Source organism: Camellia sinensis, chromosome 6 (assembly GCF_055761805.1).
Source record: "Camellia sinensis isolate YWXY chromosome 6, ASM5576180v1, whole genome shotgun sequence".
Lineage (NCBI taxonomy): Eukaryota > Viridiplantae > Streptophyta > Magnoliopsida > Ericales > Theaceae > Camellia > Camellia sinensis.
Genome location: NC_138966.1, coordinates 77,783,278 through 77,798,641, shown reverse-complemented (window position 1 = coordinate 77,798,641; position 15,364 = coordinate 77,783,278).

Sequence of the window (15,364 nt, the reverse complement as noted above, 5' to 3'; positions counted from 1 at the left end):
ATTGAACACTTTTAATTCATCTCTTGATATGTAATGGACTATGTAAAGGGGTGAACCCTTATTCCTCATATCTAAAAAATGCTTGGAAGCTTTAATTAAGCACTCTCAATCCACTCCTAATGAAATGGAATGGACCATATGAAGGGGGACCCAGACTCCTCTTTTTATCTGTCCCTTTCATCTCATTAGAGGTCAAAAGAGTGATGTATTAGGAAATATAGCACCATTCTCTGATCTCTCCTCTCATCATCTTTTTTCCACTTTATTAGAAGTCGAAATGATATTTTACTATTGTGGAGAGGTGAAAATATTGGCCCAATGACCAAACATGTTCGGCCCAAAACCCAAAAGTCAAGTCCAACCTAGCAACCTGAAATCATGGAAGGCCCAAACCATTGATGGATTCGATAGGGAAAGGGACAATGTCACGTGAGTAATGCCTAAACAAAATCGCCTTCTAGAAGAAGATCTGTAGAATGCGAAAGGGTTATTAGATTAATCCACAACGAATGGTGAAGATCATGATCGCTAGAGATAAGTGTATAGACGTAACCCGTATAAACAAAATGGTCATTTGATGGACATGATTGGACGAATGAGGCAATTAGCAGGTTATCCCTAAGAGGCGTGACATAATCTGAGCAATACACAACAAAGCAATCCAACAACAAAAGATCGAAACAACCAAGCCACTTATTCGACCAAAGTTTGGCGATAACCAGGACCCCTATATGAAGATGCCGATCGAACGGTCAAGACCAGGACTACAACACTATAAAAGAGAAAGTAAGAGAAAGCAAAGAAATGGCTAGAAACAAAAAAAAAAAAAGTATAAAGCTTATCTCTATAAATAAATATTACACTATCGATCTCATGTCTAATTTGATCATCAGAGGGTCTTCCCGACCAAATCTGATCAGGGAGATCACTGATCAATTGGTTTCTCTTTGTAGAATACAGAAAGGATCATCTCATCTCATATTCTCTATGGAGAATCTTCTACATTTCACAACTATATTAGGGAATATAGCATAATTGTCTCTAAAAACTGTTGGAAATGGTTATAAAATTCTGGATAAAACCAGAATTTTTTCCTAAGTTTGGTCTATTTTTTAGGTGGGCCCCGAGTGTCAATTTACTCGGGTCAAAGTGGTAACGCGTTCTATGCCGCGTTGTGATTCACGTGGTATATTTGGTTGCTCAAAACCATTACCGAGTGAATGGGAAATTGAAGCCAAAGTGTGCTCCATGGAAATGGAGTTTTGGTGGAAATTCCTTAAGGTTGTAAATTGGCTTGTCCCACATTGATTTGGTGGGAAGTTTTGAAAGGGTTTATAAGGCTTAGGGTGAGATACTTGGGGTGTGCCCCAAGGGGTACCCAAGTGTTTTAGAGGGAGAGGTTATGGGCAAAATGGGCTAGACCCATTGGACCCAAAAATCACCACACACGCGCGCGCGCCGCCGCCGCCGTCCGTCCGGGCGGGCTGGGCTGGGCCTGGGCTTGGGCGCGGGTGCGTGGTGTGGGGTTGGGCTTCTAATCTTTTTGGGCAAAAAAAAAAAAAAAAAAACATTTGAATTTAATTTTATTTTTTATTAAAATAAAATCCAGAATTCAAATTAAATTGGTTTGGATTTTTTGTTCATCCAAACAGGGCCCTTCCCGTTTTCAAAACAGAAATAAATTGTTTTGAAATTAGTGCACACCCAAACAGGGCCCTTCCCGTCTTACTATCTGTTTGAATTAATTCAAATCTGTTTGAATTCAAAATCCAACAGGTATGATACCTGTTCAATTCAAAACCAAGAGCCACATACCTGTTTAATTCAAAACGAAGAGCCACCTTCACATCTATAAATAGGACATCCCTCATTTGGATTTAGAAACTCTAATTTTCGTCCTTCATAATTCTGCAAACTTCCTCTTCATTTTGCTGCATTATTTTCTTGTCAGAGAGAGTATAAACACTTAGTGTGTTCGTAAGGCAAACAATTTGTAGTGCTGCTATTGTTTGTGGTAGATCATTTCATCCTGGGAGATAGACGTCCAAATTCTGAAAGCACCGTGGAGAGGACGAATCTGTCTTAAGGACACAGTGTTAAACACTGGACTTGATCAGAAAAATTATTCATATAAATTAACCAAGTAAGTTGTTTAATTTAATTCTGTTTTTATTTGTTTATTTAATCAGATTTTAATTTTGTTTTTGTAACAAAATAAAATCTGTGGTTTTATTTATTTATTATTATTTCGAATTTGATTTTTGTAATCAAACAAATTCTCTCCTTTTTCTCTATTTCTTTTATTCTTGTTGTTATTTTGTACACAACAGAATTTAATCTTTTGAATACAGTGAAGATTGACCTTCAATCTTAAGACAGATTCGTTTTTGGGTATCTTCATTGTATTTAATTTTCTGTGTTTTCAAATTAATATTCTGGTTGGAAAAACAAATAGTGATTTATGCTATTTGACAGATAGTAGTAATATACTGTCTCTTTTCTTTGACAACTACTAGTAGTACGATACTGGTGTCATTAACAATTCAGAATATTATTTGGTATTACAGAAAATTCTTGTGATATTTTATTTTTCAAGTTTTAGTAACAAGGAAAATAAAATTATTTTGTTGTTATAATTATTTTCTGGTTTTAGTAACTAGAAAATTATTTTGTGTTTTAATTTATTTTCTAATTTTGGTAACTAGAAAATTATTTTGTGTTTTAATTTATTTTCTAATTTTGGTAACTAGAAAATTATTTTGTGTTTGTTCTGATTTTTGTAATCAGATAAGTTTTGTGGTATTTTATTTTCTAGTTTTAGTAACAAGAAAAATAAAATGATTTTGTGTTATAATTTATTTTCTGGTTTAAGTAACTAGAAAATTAATTTATGGTTTGGTTTTCTGATTTTTGTAATCAGATATTATTTCGGTATTTTATTTTACTAGTTTTAGTAACAAGGAAAATAAAATTATTTTGTATTGTAATTTATTTTCTAGTTTTAGTAACTAGAAAATTAATTTTGTTAATCTATCATGTAACCTTTGTGACTCGGTCACAATCTGTTAATTTTGTAAGTAACTTATGGTTTCGTTTGGTAGACCACTTATTTTTGAACCCTTTGTGAAAATGTGTTAATTATTTTGACTTTATCATAGTTCATCGTGAGTATACATGAAAGAATTTGTTTCTAGAGTAAAATATTAGTTTTACAAACTAATTTTATTTTTATTACAATGTGGTTTCATAGTCTTGAATTGTTGCTGCACTTGAGTCGGAAAGTATATATATATATATATATATATTCACAAGAACATTTTAATGCATATTTAATTTGTTTATTTATGTACAAATCAAACTTATTAAATGAAGGTATGCTTTGTCATTTTGAAGTTTAAAGTTTAAATGCGTTGGATTTTATTTATGAGTTGAGAATCCTTTTATTTCATGATGCAAGTGATGGGATCATGCATGATTTATTTATTCTGTTAATTCATTATTTTTAGTTGATGCGTTTGATATGTATGTATGATATCAACTCAAGTTATTTCTTAACAATAATTTCAAGTGATTTGGAATGATAAACTGTTATGTCGACTTTGGACATAAGCATGTTAATTTGAATTTTTCCAATCAATTTTGAATGGGTGTTTAAACACCAGAGAAATTTAAACATGAAGGTGTATGTAATTATATCGGTCCGTTTAATTGGGAAGTAATTTAAGAAATCTTTTATGTTGATTATTGAATTATGTGACATGAGATGTCATTAATAATTATTTTACTTGCGTAGTAGAATTTGTTAAACCATGAACCATTTTATTAATATGGGGGTGTATCTCTTGCATTAGTTGAGATAATTTAATTTTCTTCTGTCACAAATATTTTTATGACAGTGACATTTATTTGTTATTGAGTTGCAAGAATGTATACAATCAAATGGGTTTTTGAATTGTTTGATTCTTAGGCAAAATTTTTATGAGGATATGATTTTGTTAAAACATTAATTCTGACTTGAGTAGTCATAAATATTTTGGTTTTTTCTTGAATTTGTTTTAAAATTCATTGATTTATATTAGAAGTGATAGGGTGGTGAATATGATGCACATTCAATTGAAGTTTGTGCACAACATGGCATTATTCACCAAACTACAGCCCCTTATTCTCCACAGCAAAATGGAATTGCTGAAAGGAAGAATAGAACCCTAAAAGAAATGATGAATGCCATGTTACTAAGTTCAGGCTTACCACGGAACTTGTGGGGGGAAGCAATATTGTCTGCTAATTATGTTCTTAATAGAATACCCCACAAGAAAACCAAAAGCATTCCTTATGAATTATGGAAAGGTCGACCACCTTCCTACAAATACTTAAAAGTGTGAGGGTGTTTGGCAAAAGTTGAAGTACCTGTTCCTAAAAAGACAAAGATTGGACCAAAAACAGTAGATTGTGTGTTTATTGGTTATGCTCAGAATAGTAGTGCATATCGGTTTCTGACTTATAAATCAGAAATACCTGATATAAATTTGAACACTATTATAGAGTCAAGGAATGCTGTGTTTTTTGAACATGTCTTTCCTTACAAGAAAGGATAGGAATTAAGTTCACAGAAAAGAACTTATGATTGTACACAAAGTCAAGAGACTAATGACAATCAAACACAAGAGACTAGTAATAGTCTCGACCAACAGGATTTAACTAATGATGAACCAAGACGCAGTAAAAGAGCGAGAACATCAAAATCCTTTGGTCCAGATTTTCTGACATACTTGTTAGAAAATGAACCTCAAAGCTTTAAGGCAGCAATGACAGGTCCTGAAGTATCTTTGTGGAAAGAGGCTGTTAATAATGAAATTGAATCCATTATGCAGAATCATACTTGGGAATTGGTGGATCTTCCACCAGGTTCTAAACCTCTTGGATATAAATGGATATTCAAGAGAAAAATGAAAGCAGATGGTTCAATTGACAAGTATAAAGCAAGACTTGTTGTTAAAGGTTACAGACAAAAGGAAGGTCTGGATTATTTTGACACATATTCTCCTGTGACAAGAATAACATCCATTCGCATGCTTATTTCTATAGCAGCGTTGTTTAATTTAGAAATACATCAAATGGATGTTAAGACAGCTTTCTTAAACGGTGATCTAAATGAAGAGATCTATATGGTACAACCCGAAGGGTTTGTAGTATCAGGGCAAGGAAAGAAAGTTTGTCGACTTGTAAAATCCCTTTATGGATTAAAACAAGCACCTAAGCAATGGCATGAAAAATTTGATCATGCAATGCTTACTAATGGGTTTAAGATAAACGAATGTGACAAATGCGTCTATGTTAAAAACACTGACCAAGGATATGTCATAGTTTGTCTTTATGTGGATGACATGCTTATCATTGGAAGCAGTCAAAACATGATCAAATCAACTAAGCAGATGCTTAACAAAAGATTTGATATGAAAGATATGGGGGTCGCAGATGTTATATTAGGAATGAAAATTACTAAAACATCTGACGGATATGCATTATCTCAATCTCATTATATTGAGAAAATTCTTGATAAATTTATCAAGGATGATTTGAATTTAGCTTGAACACCTGTAGACATCAGTCTTTATTTATCGAAAAATAAAGGTGATGCAGTGTCTCAGTTAAAATACTCCCAAATCATTGGAAGCCTAATGTACCTAATGAATTGTACTCGTCCTGATATAGCTTATGCTACCAGTAAATTGAGTAGGTACACTAGTAACCCTGGAGAAGACCATTGGAAAGCGATCATTCGAGTTCTTAGATATCTAAGATTTACTCGTGATCATGGTTTGAACTTTACTCGATATCCAGCAGTACTCGAAGGTTATTGTGATGCCAATTGGATATCGGATACTAAAGATTCAAAATCCACTAGTAGATATGTTTTTACTCTAGGAGGCGCTGCTGTTTCTTGGAAGTCCACGAAACAAACGTGCATCGCACGATCCACCATGGAATCCGAGTTCATTGCTTTAGACAAAGCAGGTGAAGAAGCAGAATGGCTTCGTCACTTCTTAGAAGACATTCCAATGTGGCCAAAACCTGTGCCAGTTATTTGCATTCATTGTGATAGTCAATCTGCAATAGGCAGGGCACAGAATCACATGTATAACGGTAAGTCACGACATATTCGTCGTCGACATAATACCGTAAGGCAATTGTTGTCAAACGGAATAATCTCAATAGATTATATAAAATCTAAAGAGAATATTGCGGATCCGTTAACAAAAGGTTTGACAAAAGAGCTAGTGTATAGTTCATCAAAGGGGATGGGATTAAAGCCTATTACATAAGAGTCGTCATAATGGTAACCCTACTTATATGACTGGAGATCCCAAGAACTAAGTTCAAAGGGACAACTAAGTTATGTATGGCTCGCCAAAAATCACCAAGGGATTAAAATTCCTACCCATTCCTATGGTGAGAGTGATATCTGCAACATATGTTGTCTGCAGGGGTATAAGGATAAGCTTTGCTTTTAATGATTACTTATATCTTGATTAAGGCATAAAATCAAGACGAGTATAAGGAGATACTCACAATAAGAATCACCTATATGAGTGTTGAACTGGGGCCGGTTCTATGAGAATGAAGAGGCTAAATTCTCTAGAAACACTTATGAAAACCAGGTGCGTTCAAGGCCAAAATGAACACAACAGTGAGAACCACGATGTGTTAGAAGATATTTTGTGTGAAATCTATTGTCTTGGCTTACACAAACGGCTGAACAATTCAAGGCATCGCGTCCATTGGTTAGCCAGTAAGTCCGATAGGTTATCACTAGGGAAGGTTCAAAGCCGAAAACTACCTATCCTGATGCAAGATATTTTCGACTTATACTCTTTCGTTAAGTCTGCATATTGTTGCATTTCCGTTGTCATCAAATTCCATTCATGTGGGGGATTGTTGGAAATGGTTATAAAATTCTGGATAAAACCAGAATTTTTTCCTAAGTTTGGTCTATTTTTTAGGTGGGCCCCGAGTGTCAATTTACTCGGGTCAAAGTGGTAACGCGTTCTATGCCGCGTTGTGATTCACGTGGTATATTTGGTTGCTCAAAACCATTACCGAGTGAATGGGAAATTGAAGCCAAAGTGTGCTCCATGGAAATGGAGTTTTGGTGGAAATTCCTTAAGGTTGTAAATTGGCTTGTCCCACATTGATTTGGTGGGAAGTTTTGAAAGGGTTTATAAGGCTTAGGGTGAGATACTTGGGGTGTGCCCCAAGGGGTACCCAAGTGTTTTAGAGGGAGAGGTTATGGGCAAAATGGGCTAGACCCATTGGACCCAAAAATCACCACACACGCGCGCGCGCCGCCGCCGCCGTCCGTCCGGTCGGTCGGTCGGGCGGGCTGGGCTGGGCCTGGGCTTGGGCGCGGGTGCGTGGTGTGTGGTTGGGTTGGGCTTCTAATCTTTTTGGGCAAAAAAAAAAAAAAAAAAACATTTGAATTTAATTTTATTTTTTATTAAAATAAAATCCAGAATTCAAATTAAATTGGTTTGGATTTTTTGTTCATCCAAACAGGGCCCTTCCCGTTTTCAAAACAGAAATAAATTGTTTTGAAATTAGTGCACACCCAAACAGGGCCCTTCCCGTCTTACTATCTGTTTGAATTAATTCAAATCTGTTTGAATTCAAAATCCAACAGGTATGATACCTGTTCAATTCAAAACCAAGAGCCACATACCTGTTTAATTCAAAACGAAGAGCCACCTTCACATCTATAAATAGGACATCCCTCATTTGGATTTAGAAACTCTAATTTTCGTCCTTCATAATTCTGCAAACTTCCTCTTCATTTTGCTGCATTATTTTCTTGTCAGAGAGAGTATAAACACTTAGTGTGTTCGTAAGGCAAACAATTTGTAGTGCTGCTATTGTTTGTGGTAGATCATTTCATCCTGGGAGATAGACGTCCAAATTCTGAAAGCACCGTGGAGAGGACGAATCTGTCTTAAGGACACAGTGTTAAACACTGGACTTGATCAGAAAAATTATTCATATAAATTAACCAAGTAAGTTGTTTAATTTAATTCTGTTTTTATTTGTTTATTTAATCAGATTTTAATTTTGTTTTTGTAACAAAATAAAATCTGTGGTTTTATTTATTTATTATTATTTCGAATTTGATTTTTGTAATCAAACAAATTCTCTCCTTTTTCTCTATTTCTTTTATTCTTGTTGTTATTTTGTACACAACAGAATTTAATCTTTTGAATACAGTGAAGATTGTCCTACAAAAACAAAGATTAACAAAATTTATTTAGTTTATATGTTGTTGATTTATTTTATCAGTGGTGTTACGTACACCAATTAGGGCATGTTTGATTGACAGGATTAAAGTATGAGATTGAGATTATTAATCCGTGAACCTAATAATCCTGTATTTGTTTCGAAATTTTGGTTTAGAATTATTTATCTAATGGATAATTAACCCAACAAATTTTTAGGATTATTAATAATGGAGTAGGGGTGAGATTATATATCCTGAGTTGAGAAATAAAATAAAAAAACTCTTTTACCCTTGACTAAAAATTAAAAAACTTATTATTTTTATATAATTTTATATTTTAGAAGGCTAAAAATAATTTTAAAAAATTTGAAAATATTTTTTGATATTTATTTTATCAAATTAGTTTATATTTAAAAAAAAAATGGCGTTTGTATTTTTATTTTGCTTTTATTTATTTATTTATAATTTTTTTCAAAACCACTTTTATGAAGAAATTTTGATAAAGTAAAGATTGTGAAGAAACATTGATGGAGGGTAAAATTAGAAAAGAAGATAAATATAGTTGTAATTTTGCACTCATATATTTTCTTATTCAATGCAAATCAAATAATGAGTCAGGGAATAATTTATCATACTAATCCAATTAGATAGTGAATACCACACTAATTTAATAAGATTATTAATACTTTCATTATTTTAGTCTTGTGAATCAAATGAATAATGTTATATGCACCAATTAATGTACTAATTAATATACTAATTGATGACGTGACATAATTTAAGAAGTTTTTGAGTTTTGTAATGTGATTAATAAGTGGGGTCAATAATAATGTCATAACTAGTGTTGGTACACTAGTTAGTACACTAATTGGTGCATGTAGTACCATCGGAATCAAATATGTCATTAGGTCATGTTTCATTCACAAGACTAATAGTGAAGTATTAATAATCCTATTAAATTAGTGTGGTATTCACTATCCAATTGGATTAATATCCATTGGATTAATAATCCCACCCCTACCCCATTACTAATAATCCTGCAAATTTGTTGGATTAATTATCTATTGGATTAATAATCCTAAACCAAAATATTAAAACAAATATAGAATAATTGGGCTCACGGATTAATAATCCCAATCCCATACTCTAATCCAGCCAATCAAACATGTCCTTAGTGTATTAACTAGTATACCAACATTAATTATCACATTATTATTGACTAAATTCATTATACAAATTATAAATATAAATTTTTTTTAAATTATATCATATCATTAATTAATACACTAATTAATCCGTTAATTAATGCATAAAGCATTGTTATTGTTTTATATTTTGGAATATTGCTAATTAATGTCACATTGTCTTCCACTCGCCACACTCGCCGTCTCACAGTCAGTCAGTCTCTCTCTCTCTCTCTCTCTCTCTTTCTACACGTATATATTTACAATACGATATTCACAGTAAGTGTCATTTTGGGAATATGATAAAAAGTCATGTTTTTAGATAAAATGTCCAAAAACATGGCTGCCAAAACGTCAGAAAAGTCATTTGGCAAGTGCCAAAAACGCAACTGTAAAATTACAAATTAGGACCTATGAAAAAAAAAATAAAAAAATAAATCTCTTATGTTGGGTAAGGGTATTTTGGTCATTTTAATTTGATTTGACACCATAAATAAATATTAAACTAAAAAGTAAAAAGTCAATTTTTTACCAACTTCTCAAATCACTTCCAAAAAAGCCAAAAAACATGGTAAAAAGCCAAAAGCTAACTTTTTACCAACTTCCCAAAACAACTCTAAAAAGTGTTTCAATTTCCCTCATTTTTTTTTTAATTCCTTGTAAAGTAAGTAAAATTTTGATGCGATGAATATCATTCTACTCATTAGTATTTGTTAGTATATAAACGATTTGTTCTATATTGATTTTGGTACGGACATTGTTTGAATTTGTTCGGTTGGTGACAATGGTAGAAGCTTTGTTTGTGGTTGATGAGCTTTCGATCTCACTGTGTTTCTAATTCTCGGATCTGATATGTTTCAGTCCTTCAAGCCTCTATCAATGTTCATCTTTTTCCCTCTTCTCTGAATCCTCATCTTCTTCGTGTCTGTGTCGGTGGTTTGAGCTGTTGGAAATGGTAGAAAAATTCTAGGTAAAACCAGAATTTTTTCTCAAGTTTGGTCTATTTTTTAGGTGGGCCCCAAGTGTTGATTTACTTGGGTCAAAGTGGTAACGCGTTCTATGCCGCGTTGTGATTCACGTGGTATATTTGGTTGCTTAAAACCATTACCGAGTGAATGGGAAATTGAAGCCAAAGTGTGCTCCATGGAAATGGAGCTTTTGTGGAAATTCCTTAAGGTTGTAAAATGGCTTGTCCCACATTGATTTAGTGGGAAGTTTTGAAAGGGTTTATAAGGCATGGGTTTGGAACTTGGGGTGTGCCCCAAGGGGTACCCAAGTGTTTTAGAGGGAGAGGTTATGGGCAAAATGGACTAGACCCATTGGACCCAAAAATCACCACACACGCGCGCCGCCGTCTGTCCGGTCGGGCGGGCTGGGCCTGGGCGCGGGTGCGTGGTGTGTGGTTGGATTGGGCTTGTTCGGCCCAATACTAATCTTTTTGGGCCAAAAACATTTGAATTTAATTTAATTTTTGGTAAAATAAAATCCAGAATTCAAATTAAATTGATTTGGATTTTCTGTACATCCAAACAGGGCCCTTCCCGTTTTCAAACAGAAATAAACTAGTTTGAAATTAATGCACACCCAAACAGGGCCAAGAGCCACCTTTACATCTATAAATAGGACCACCCTCATTTGATGTTATTCATTCAGAAATTTCGTATTTCACTTCTGCTTATTCTATTCTTCATTTTGTTGCATTTTATTTCTGAAAGAAAGAGTGTAAACACTTAGTGTGTTTATAAGGCAAACAATCTGCAGTGCTGCTATTGTTTGTGGTAGATTATTTCACCCTGGGAGATAGACGTCCAAATTCTGAAAGCACCGTGGAGATGACGAATCTGTCTTAAGGACACAGTGTCAAACACTGGACTTGATCAGAAAATAATTCGAACAAATTAAATCAAGTAAGTTATTTAATTTATTTTCAGTGTTGTTTTTATTTATTAAAATCAGATTTAAATTTTGTTTTTGTAACAAAATAAAATCTGTTTTTATTTATTTATTTTTATTTCGAGTTTGATTTTTGTAATCAAACAAATTCTCTCATTTTCTTTATTTTTTTAAATTCTAATTGTTGTTGTGTACACAATAGAATTAAATCTTTTAAATACAGTGAAGATTGTCCAACAATCTTAAGACAGACTCCTAATTGGTATCTTCATTGTATTTAATTTTCTGTGTTTTCAAACTAATATTCTGGTTGGAAAAACAAATAGTGATTTATGCTGTTTGACAGATAGTAGTAATATACTGTCTCTTTTCTTTGACAACTAGTAGTAATATACTGGTGTCATTAACAATTGCAGAATATTATTTGGTGTTACAGAAAATTATTTTGGTATTTTATTTTTCTAGTTTTAGTAACAAGGAAAATAAAATTATATTATTTTCTAGTTTTAGTAACAAAGAAAATAAAATTATTTTGTGTTTTAATTTATTTTCTGATTTTGGTAACTAGAAAATTATTTTGTGTTTGTTCTGATTTTTGTAATCAGATAGTTTTGTGGTATTTTATTTTCTAGTTTCAGTAATAAGGAAAATAAAATTACAGTATTTTCTAGTTTTAGTAACAAGAAAAATAAAATGATTTTGTGTTATAATTTATTTTCTGGTTTAAGTAACTAGAAAATTAATTTGTGGTTTGGTTTTCTGATTTTTGTAATCAGATATTATTTCGGTATTTTATTTTACTAGTTTTAGTAATAAGGAAAATAAAATTATTTTGTATTGTAATTTATTTTCTAGTTTTAGTAACTAGAAAATTAATTTTGTTAATCAATCTTGTAACTTTGTGACTCGGTCACAATCTGTTAATTTTGTAAGTAACTTATGGTTTCGTTTGGTAAACCACTTATTTTTGAACCCTTTTTGAAAAGGTGTTAATTATTTTGACTTTATCATAGTTCATCGTGAGTGTACATGGAAGAATTTGTTTCTAGAGTAAAATATTAGTTTTACAAACTAATTTTATTTTTATTACAATGTGGATTCATAGTCTTGAATTGTTTCTGCACTTGAGTCGGAATATATATATATATATTCACAAGAACATTTTAATGCATATTAATTTGTTTATTTATGTACAATTCAAACTTATTAAATGAAGGTATATTTTGTCATTTTGAAGTTTAAAGTTTAAATGCGTTGGATTTATTTATGAGTTGAGAATCTTTTTATTTCATGATGCAAGTGATGAGATCGTGCATGATTAATTTATTTTGTTAATTCATTATTTTTAGTTGAAGCGTTTGATATGCACGTATGATATCAACTCAAGTTATTTCTTAACAATAATTTCAAGTGATTTGGAATGATAAATTGTTATGTCGACTTTGGACATAAGCAGGTTAATTTGAATATTTCTAATCAATTTTGAATGGGTGTTTAAACACAAGAGAAATTTAAACATAAAGATGTATGTAATTATATCGGTCCGTTTAATTGGGAAGTAATTTAAGAAATCTTTTATGTTGATTATTGAATTATGTAACATGAGATGTCATTAATAATTATTTTACTTGCGTAGTAGAATTTGTTAAACCATGAACCATTTTATTAATATGGGGGTGTATCTCTTGCATTAGTTGAGATAATTTAATTTTCTTCTGTCACAAATATTTTTATGACAGTGACATTTATTTGTTATTGAGTTGCAAGAATGTATACAATCAAATGGGTTTTGAATTGTTTGATTCTTAGGCAAATTTTTTTATGAGGATATGATTTTGTCAAAACATTAATTCTGACTTGAGTAGTCATAATTATTTTGATTTTTTCTTGAATTTGTTTTAAAATTCATTGATTTATATCAGAAGTAATAGGGGTGGTGAATATGATGCACCATTAGATGAATTTTGTACACAACATGGCATTATTCACCAAACTACAGCACCTTATTCTCCACAGCAAAATGGAATTGCTGAAAGGAAGAATAGAACCCTAAAAGAAATGATGAATGCCATGTTACTAAGTTCAGGCTTACCACAGAACTTGTGGGGGAAAGCAATTTTGTCTGCTAATTATGTTCTTAATAGAATACCCCACAAGAAAACCAAAAGCATTCTTTATGAATTGTGGAAAGGTCGACCACCTTCCTACAAATACTTAAAAGTGTGGGGGTGTTTGGCAAAAGTTGAAGTTCCTGTTCTTAAAAGACTAAGATTGGACCAAAAACAGTAGATTGCGTGTTTATTGGTTACGCTCAGAATAGTAGTACATATCGATTTCTGACTTATAAATCAGAAATACCTGATATAAATGTGAACACTATTATAGAGTCAAGGAATGCTGTGGTTTTTTAACATGTCTTTCCTTACAAGAAAGGACAGGAATTAAGTTCACGGAAAAGAACTTAAGATTGTAAACAAAGTCAAGAGACTAATGACAATCAAATACAAGAGACCAGTAATAGTCTCGACCAACAGATTTAACTGATGATGAACCAAGACGAAGTAAGAGAGCGAGAACTTCAAAATCCTTTGGTCTAGATTTTCTGACATACCTGCTAGAAAATGAACCTCAAAGCTTTAAGGCAGCAATGACAGGTCCTGAAGCACCTTTGTGGAAAGAGGCTGTTAATAATGAAATTGAATCCATTATGCAAAATTATACTTGGGAATTGGTGGATCTTCCACCAGGTTCTAAACCTCTTGGATATAAATGGATATTCAAGAGAAAAATGAAAGCAGATGGTTCAATTGACAAGTATAAAGCACGACTTGTAGTTAAAGGTTACAGACAAAAGAAAGGTCTGGACTTTTTTGACACATATTCCCTTGTGACAAGAATAACATCCATTTACATGCTTATTTCTATAGCGGCATTGTTTAATTTAGAAATACATCAAATGATTGTTAAGACAGCTTTCTTAAATGGTGATCTAAATGCAGTGATCTATATGGAGCAACCCGAAGGGTTTGTAGTGTTGGGGCAAGAAAAGAAAGTCTGTCGACTTGTACCTTTATGGATTAAAACAAGCACCTAAGCAATGGCATGAAAAATTTGATCATACAATGCTTACTACTGGGTTTAAGATAAACGAATGTGACAAATGCGTCTATGTTAAAAACACTGACCAAGGATATGTCATAGTTTGTCTTTATGTAGTTGACATACTTATCATTGGAAGGAATCAAAACATGATCAAATTAACTAAAGCAGATGCTTAACAAAAGATTTGATATGAAAGATATGGGAGTCGCAGATGTTATATTAGGAATGAAAATTACTAAAACATCTGACGGATATACATTATCTCAATCTCATTATATTGAGAAAATTCTTGATAAATTTATCAAGGATAATTTGAATTTAGCTAGAATACCTGTAGATATCAGTCTTTATTTATCGAAAAAATAAAGGTGATACAGTGTCTTAGTTAAAAATACTCCCAAATCATTGGAAGCCTAATGTACCTAATGAATATTACTCGTCCTGATATAGCTTATGCTATCAGTAAATTGAGTAGGTACACTAGTAATCTCGGAGAAGACCATTGGAAAACGATCATTCGGGTTCTTAGATATCTAAGATTCACCCGTGATCATGGTTTGAACTTTACTCGATATCCAGCAGTACTTGAAGGTTATTGTGATGCAAATTGGATATCGGATACTAAAGATTCAAAATCCACAAGTGGATATGTCTTTACTCTAGGAGGCGCTGCTGTTTCTTGGAAATCCACGAAACAAACTTGCATCGCACGATCCACAATGGAATCCGAGTTCATTGCTTTAGACAAAGCAGGTGAAGAAGCAGAATGGCTTCGTCACTTCTTAGAAGACATTTCAATGTGGCCAAAACCTGTGCCAGCTATTTGCATTCATTGTGATAGTCAATCTGCAATAGGTAGGGCACAAAATCATATGTATAACGGTAAGTCACAACATATTCGTCGTCGACATAATACCGTAAG